Below are 8,321 nucleotides of genomic sequence, written 5' to 3'. Positions count from 1 at the left end.
GCCAAGGTAAATTAAATGCAAAATATGATAAAGACAGGAAAAAGAAAAAAAAACCTGCAAAGCAAATCCAACAGCATTTTAAAAGATTAAGCCTGGAGAGGGGCCAACATGGAGAAGTAGGGGGATCCATACTTCCAGTGTCTCTCAAACAAAGAAGGGCTGAAGCCAAAGGACTTTGAATCTCAAGAGTCTGGGAGGAAAAGAGACAGAGTCTACCAGGGAGAAACTGGGACAACCTGATGGGCCAGAGGTGGGTGATTGTTAACCGGGGGGGGGGGGGGGGGATAAAATGGATTGCATAGGCACAGAGGGGAGGGATCCCCTTCTGCGGAGAGACAAAGGGAAGAAAAGAGTGGCTGGGGAAGCGTAGGACTATATCTGGACAAGAGAAAAAAATCTCAGACTGGGACAGAGAGGGATCCCATCTCTTACTGCAGGGCTTTCTTTGGACTGAGGCCAGCTGCCCTATTCACACACCTGAGGATGAGGGGAGCCACCTCTGGGTTTGGTGGTAGGTCAGTGGTGCAGTCCACAGCAGAAGAAACAAGTCTCCTCCCCTGAAGTGTTGTGGCACAGAACAAAACCAGCTAGGACCACATATCCAACAGCATCAAGAGGCACTTCCTCAGTACTGGGGCGCACAGAGCAGGAGTTTAAGTCCCAGCCAACGCTGGGGCACAGGAGTCTCGTCTGCTCCCAAGGCACAGTGATGATGGCTCCAAAGGAGTGATTTGGGACACTGGGTTGTGGAGAAGAGACTGGGGGTGTTGCCATTTTTCTCCCCATCACCACCAAGGCAGGGCCTCAGAGATCAGTCTGATGGACCCACAATGCAGGCGGGAGCCTGCATCAAACCACACCCCTCCATGCCAGTGTATCTACTGGAACAGGATAGATGCTGTGGAACCAGATGGACCCCTCTTCCAGACCAGCGCTGCTGCATTGCCTGGATCAATTCTAGAACAATTCTTCTTATATAGATATAGTCTCCTTTCCATTTCTCCTTCTTATCTCTTTCCTCCTCTAGGCTGGGTACTCTGGTTATTGGTTTGTTTAAACAGACACATTTAATCCATTCTCTTGATACATGTTCCACTCCTCCTTCTTTACGAAAGGAAACTTTCTCTCTCTGGAATAATCAAGCCATATAGTTTGTCTGGGTAACTTTATCTCCCCCTCCTCCTTCCTTATTTTCCTTTCTCTCTCTCTGAATTAACCTTTTTAGTCTCTCTGCCTGGTTAATGTTTATTTTTTCTTTTTCCCTGCCCCTGTCATTTCTCTCTTTGTATGTGCTCTTCCATCAGCACCGCCTCCACCCTGTTCTTGTAGCTGTTGTTTCTGGTTTTTTGCTTTTGTTCTTAGCTTTTTAGTTTTTGTTTTATTTGTTTGTGTGTAGTTTGTTTGTTTATTTGTAGTGTGTTTTTGTTTCCTGTTTGTCTGTCTGTTTGTTTTCCTTTCCAGGGCTACTTCAAGGAACAAATCAAAGCATACCTTGTGAAGGGTCCAAAACATCACTACGAGCAGGGAAATAAAAAACTAAAGTCACAACAACAGAGAGCAAGTAACACTCTCCAAAAAACACCTCCTGAAGGGCTAGGCCCTGGACAGTGTATGAACACCCTTTAATATGGCAGTACTTGCAAGTGAAGAACATATAACAAGCTTTTAAAACTCATAAGGGACAGAAAACTAGCCAAAATGACAAAACAGAAGAATTCTCCTTAAAAGAAATTCAAGGAAGAAGTGACAGCTAAAGAATTGATCAAAACAGGTATAAACAACATAACAAGAATTTAGAATAATAGCCATAAAATTAATCGCTGGGTGTTGTAGACTCTAAGTCTAAAGTTCTCTTTTGGCAGCAAAAGAGTGGACATAGGATTAAAGCAAGACATGGCTAATGTCTGGGAAAAGACAAGAGTCCCAAATAAGAGTCCTTTGCCCGTATTTATTAAGATCAGAAGGCTTACAAATGTGATGAGTGTGTACAAAGAGACAAAGAAACTGGGAACATTAACTTGGGGACATGAAGGAAAAGGGGAGTTTTGAAGATGTACAGTGTTTGGGGTTTGGGTCAATGTAAAACAAAATCCTGGCGCCGGGCAGATGGGCAGATGGCTATTAATGGCAGACAGGAGGCGCTGTGTCTATTTAACTTAGCTATCCTAGGGGATGAGGCAGATAGGGGGAATAAACTCAGGGTTAACAAGACACCTTTTCTTTTGTTAACCATTTTTGCTCTGGGCTGCTTCACATCCAGTGCAGTGGTCTATAGTCCAATTCACCAGTTTATGTAACTTGGCACTTTCCTCCTGTGAGAGCAGATTTTCTGCTATAGTACTAAATTGGGGGGCATTTTCGCCCTGCATGCCTGATCTTGCTTACCTCAATATATCCTTGTATTGGGAGCCTTTGCTCCCATTCCTATTTTGGGCCTTTGCCCCTCCCTTTCTATCCTGGGGTCTCTGCAACCCCTTTATATGTTGGAGTGCCAATCAGGTTTACCCAAACTTGGGTGTGAGCATTCTATGGCTTTGTATTTCTTTGTGCTTTGTTAACCCATTGTTTTATGCCCAGGGGATTACTAAGCTTATCACCAACAGCTGGGCTTGAAAAAAGCCTAGAAGATAGCAGAGAATCTATTGTTGTAGAGATAAAGGGACTAAAAAATCATCAAGATGAATTTAAAAATGCTATAAATGAGGTGCAAAATAAAATGCAGGCAGCAACAGCGCAGATTGAAGAGGCAGAAGGAAGAATAGGTGAATTAGAAGATAAAATTATAGAAAAACATGAAGCTGAGAAAAATAGAGATAAAAAAAATCCAGGATCATGAGGGGAGAATTAGAGAACTAAGTGATTCAATCAAACAGAACAATATCCGTATCATAGGAATTCCAGAAGAAGAAGAAGAGAAAGGGGGTGAAGGTGTACTTCATAGCTGAGAACTCCAATCTGGGAGGAAACAGACATTGAAATCCAAGAGGCACAGAGAACTCCCTTCAGACAAAACTTGAATCCATCTTCTGCAAGACATATCGTAGTGAAACTGGCAAAATACAAAGATAAAGAGGAAAATCTGAAAGCAGCTAGGGATAAACAGGCTCTAACTTACAAAGGTAGACACATAAGAGTAGCAGCAGACCTATCTACTGAAACTTGGCAGCCCATAAAGGAATGGCAGGAAATCTTCAATGTGATGAACAGAAAAAAATATACAGCCAAGAATCCTTTATCCAGCAAACCTGTCATTAAGAATAGAAGGAGAGATAAAGGTTTTCCCAAACAGACAAAAACTGAAGGAATTCATCACCACTAAACCAGCCCTACAAGAGATCCTAAGGGGGACTCTGTGAGTGAAACTTTTCAAGGACCACACAGTACCAGAGACATCACTACAAGCATGAAACCTATAGATAACACAATGACTCTAAACGCATATCTTTCCATAATAACACTGTAAATGGACTAAATGCTCCAATCAAAAGACATACGGTATCAGAATGGATAAAAAAAAGAGACCCATCTATTTGCTGTCTATAAGAGATCCATTTTAGACCTGAGGACACCTTCAGATTGAAAGGAGGGGATGGAGAAATACCTACCATGCTACTGGAAATCAAAAGAAAGCTGCAGTAGCCATACTCATATCAGACAAACTAGACTTTAAATTAAAGGCTGTAACAAGAGATGAAGAAGGGCATTATATAATAATTACATGGTCTATGCATCAGGAGGAGCTAACAATTATAAATGTCTATGCGCCAAATACAGGAGCCCCCAAATATATAAAACAATTAATTGCAAATATAAGCAATCTTATTGGTAAGAATGTGGTAATTGCAGGGGACTTTAATACTCCACTTACAACAATGGAAAGATCATCTAGACAGAAAATCAGTAAAGAAACAATGGCCCTGAATGATACACTGGACCAGATGGGCTTGACAGATATTTAGAACTCTACACCCCAAAGCAGCAGAATACACTTTCTTCTCGAGTGCACATGAAACATTCTCCAAGATAGATCCCATACTGGGTCACAAAACAGCCCTCAATAAATATAAAAGAATCGGGATCATACCATGCACATTTTCAGATCACAATGCTATGAAACTTGTAATTACAGGAAAAATTCTGGAAAACCTCCAAAAGCATGGGGGTTAAAGAACATCCTAAAGAATGAATGGGTAAACCAAGCAATTAAAGAAGAAATTTTAAAAAAATATGAAAACAAATGAAAATGAAAATACATTGCAATCAAGGCCTAACTCAAGAAACAAGAAAAATACCAAAAACAAAATCTAACAGCACACCTAAAGGAACTAGAAGCAGAATAGCAAAGAAACCCCAAACTCAGCAGAAGAGAAATAATAAAGATCAGAGCAGAAATAAACAACACATAATCCAAACAAACAAACACTAGCACAGATCAATGAAACCAAGAGTTGGTTTTTTGAAAAAATAACCAAAATGTAGAAACCTCTAGCCAGGCTTCTCAAAAAGAAAAAAGAGAGGACCAAAGTAGATAAAATCATGAATGTAAATGGATTTTATTACAACCAATCCCTCAGAAATATAAGCAAGGAGTAATTATCAGAATTATCAGAAATATTATCAAGGAGTACTATGAAAAATTGTATTCCAAACAATATCCAAACTGGATAACCTGGACGAAATGGACAAGTTCCTAAACACCCACACACTACCAAAACTCAAATGGGAAGAAATAGAAAATTTGAACATTCCCATAACTAGTGAAGAAATTGAATCAGTTATCAAAAATCTCCCAACAATAAGAGTCCAGGACCAGATGGCTCCCCTGAGGAATTCTACCAGACATTTAAAGCAGAGTTAATACCTATCCTTCTCAAGCTGTTCCAAAAAATAGAAAGGGGAGGAAAACTTCTGGACTCATTCTATGAAGCCAGCATTACTTTGATTCCCAAACCAGACAGAGACCCAGAAAAAAAAAAGGGAACTACAGGCCAATATCCCTGATGAATATGGATGCGAAAATTCTCAATAAGATACTAGCGAATTGAATTCAACAGCATATAAAAAGAATTATTCACCATGATCAAGTGGGATTCATTCCTGGACTGCAGGGTTGGTTCAATGTTTGCAAATCAATCAATGTGATAGATCACATTAAAAAAAGAAAAGATGAGAACCTTATGATCCTGTCAATAGATGCAGAAAAATACAACATTGATAAAATACAGCATCCTTTCTTGATAAAAACCGTCAAGAAAGTCGCGATAGAAGGAACATAACTAAACATCATAAAATCCATTTATGAAAAGCCCACAGCTAATATCATCCTCAATAGGGAAAACCTGAGAGCTTTCCTTCTGAGATCAGGAACACGACAGGGATGTCTACTCTCACCACTGTTGTTAAACATAGTGTTGGAAGTCCTAGCATCAGCAATCAGACAACAAAATGAAATAAAAGACATCAAAATTAGCAAAGATAAAGTCACACTTTCACTTTTCGCAGAGGACAGGATACTCTACATGGGAAAACTGAAAGACTCCACTGAAAGGCTGCTAGAACTGATACATGAATTCAGCAAAGTTGCAGGGTATAAAATCAACGTACAGAAATCAGGTGCATTCCTATAGACCAATAATGAAGCAACAGAAAGGGAAATGAAGAAACTGATCCTATTCACAATTGCACTAAGAACCATAAAATACCTAAGAATTAACTTAACCAAATATATAAAAGATCGGTATGCTGAAAACTATAGAAAGCTTATGAAGGAAATTGAAGAAGACACAACGAAAGGGAAAAACATCCCATGCCCATGGATTGGAAGAATAAATATTGTTAAAATGTCAATACTACCCAAAGCAATCTACACATTTAATGCAACCCAATCAAAATTGCACCAGCATTCTTCTCAAAGCTAGAACAAACAATCCTGAAATTTTTATGGCACCACAGAAAACCCAAATAGGCAAAGTAATATTGAAGATGAAAATCAAAGCAGGAGGCATCACAATCCCAGACTTTAGCCTCTACTACGAACTGTAATCATCAAGGCAGTATGGTACTGGCACAAAGACAGACACATAGACCAATGGAATAGAATAGAGACCCCAGAATTGGACCCATAAATGTATGGCCAACTAATCTTTGACAAAGCAGGAAAGAGTATCCAATGGAAAAAAAGACAGTCTCTTTAACAAATGGTGCTGGGAGAACTAGACAGCAACATGCAGAAGAATGAAACTAGACCACTTTCTTACACCATACACAAAAATAAACTCAAAATGGATGAAGGACCTGAAGGACCTGAAGGACCTGAATGTGAGACAGGAAACCATCAAAACCCTAGAGGAGAAAGCAGACCTCAGCCACAGCAATTTCTTAGTTGACACACCTCCAAAAGCAAGGGAATTAAAAGCAAAAATGAACTATTGGGACCTCATCAAGATACAAAGCTTCTGCACTGCAAAGGAAACAATCAACAAAACTAAAAGGCAATCGACAGAATGGGGAAAGATATTTGCAAATGACATATTGGATAAAGGACTAGTATCCAAAAATCTATAAAGAACTTACCGAACTCCACACCAGAAAAACAAATAATCCAGTGAAGAAATGGGCAGAAGATATGAATAGACACTTTTCCAAAGAAGACATCCAGATGGCCAATAGGCACATGAAAATATGCTCAGCGTCACTCATCATCAGGGAAATACAAATCAAAACCACACTCAGATACCACCTCACGCTGGTCAGAGTGGCTAACAGAATAAATCAGGAAACTATAGAGGCTGGCACGGATGTGAAGAAACGGGAACCGTCTTGCACTGCTGGTGAGAATGCAAACTGGTGTAGCCGCTCTGGAGAACAGTGTGGAGTTTCCTCAAAAAATTAAAAATAGAACTACCCTATGACCCAGCAATAGCACTGCTAGGAATTTACCCAAGGGATACAGGAGTGCTGATACATAGGGGCACTTGTACCCCAATGTTTATAGCAGCACTTTCAACAATGGCCAAATTATGGAAAAAGCCTAACTTTCCATCAACTGAGAATGGATAAAGAGATGTGGTTTATACATAAATGGAATACTACTTGGTAATGAAAAAGAATGAAATCTGGCCATTTGCAGCAATGTGGATGGAAGTGGATGGTATTATGCTAATGGAAATAAGCCAGGCAGAGAAAGACAGATACCATATGTTTTCACTCACATGTGGATCTTGAGAAACTTAACAGAAGACCATGAGGGAGGGAAAGGGGGAAAGAAGTTACAGGGAGGGAGGGTGGCAAACCATAAGAGACTCTTAAATACTGAGAACAAACTGAGGATTGGTGGGGGGTGAGGGAGAGGGGAAAGTGAGTGATGGGTATGGAGGAGGGCTCTTGTTGGGATGAGCACTGGGTGTTGTATGGAAACCAATTTGGCAATAAATTATATTTCAAAAAATAAAAAATATAAAAAATAGTAGTTGAACAACACACAGAAAAACTTGTTTACAATAAAAAGTTTTTTCCACAAAAAAATAAATAAATAAAAATAAAAGATTAAGTCTGGTAATAACTGGGGTTCCTTGCACTGGGCATCAAGCTGGGGAATTGCTTGGACTCTGGACTCAGACTGCCAGGGTTCTTGCCTAACTGTGCTTCCTGCCAGTGTCAGGAACTTGAGTTTGCCATGTCACCTCTCTATGCATTGTGAAACAAGACTGGTAATAGGACCGACTTCCTAGTAAAGATTAAAGTAATTTATGTACTGAGTATCTGCGCATAGGCTTAGAGATACCATATGACCATCATCAAAGACAGCCATGCCATGTAGTCCAGACAATTATCTTTAATAGAAACCTCTAGTTTTACTATTTTGTTGGGAAACCAGGATCTTTTGAGCAGCCTTCTGTGATCTAGAATATGAGGGACAAATAGAGAATGCTTGAATCTTATGTTTTGTCATCCATTCCCTTTGTGGAAACAAGCACTACTATTCTCAGCAAAAGAAATCTCTTCACAAAATTCCATCCTATGGCTCTCAAAATGGCACTAAGACACTAGTGTCACTGGACCACTTAGTTTGTGGCCTTGTGTTCCCTGTTGGAAAGGTTGTCTGATCAAGTGTGAAGCTCTAGTCACATTTCTGGTAGTAAAGCAGCCCTGAACATTTCAGCCCTGGGCTTGTCCTGGCAGTACTTGTGCATCTTTCTCTTGGGTTGTGTGATAAAGATCCTTTTGAGAGAAGAGGTCAGTGTTTTAGGTAGCAGAGGTCTTGAAACCATTGCCAAAAGCCAGGATATTTGGCCAGAGGAATGTCTATTTTCTTCTTTTTC

This window comes from Felis catus, chromosome D3 (assembly GCF_018350175.1).
Source record: "Felis catus isolate Fca126 chromosome D3, F.catus_Fca126_mat1.0, whole genome shotgun sequence".
Classification (NCBI taxonomy): domain Eukaryota; kingdom Metazoa; phylum Chordata; class Mammalia; order Carnivora; family Felidae; genus Felis; species Felis catus.
The sequence above is the reverse complement of the archived record's forward strand: the minus strand, read 5'-3'. Positions refer to the sequence as shown.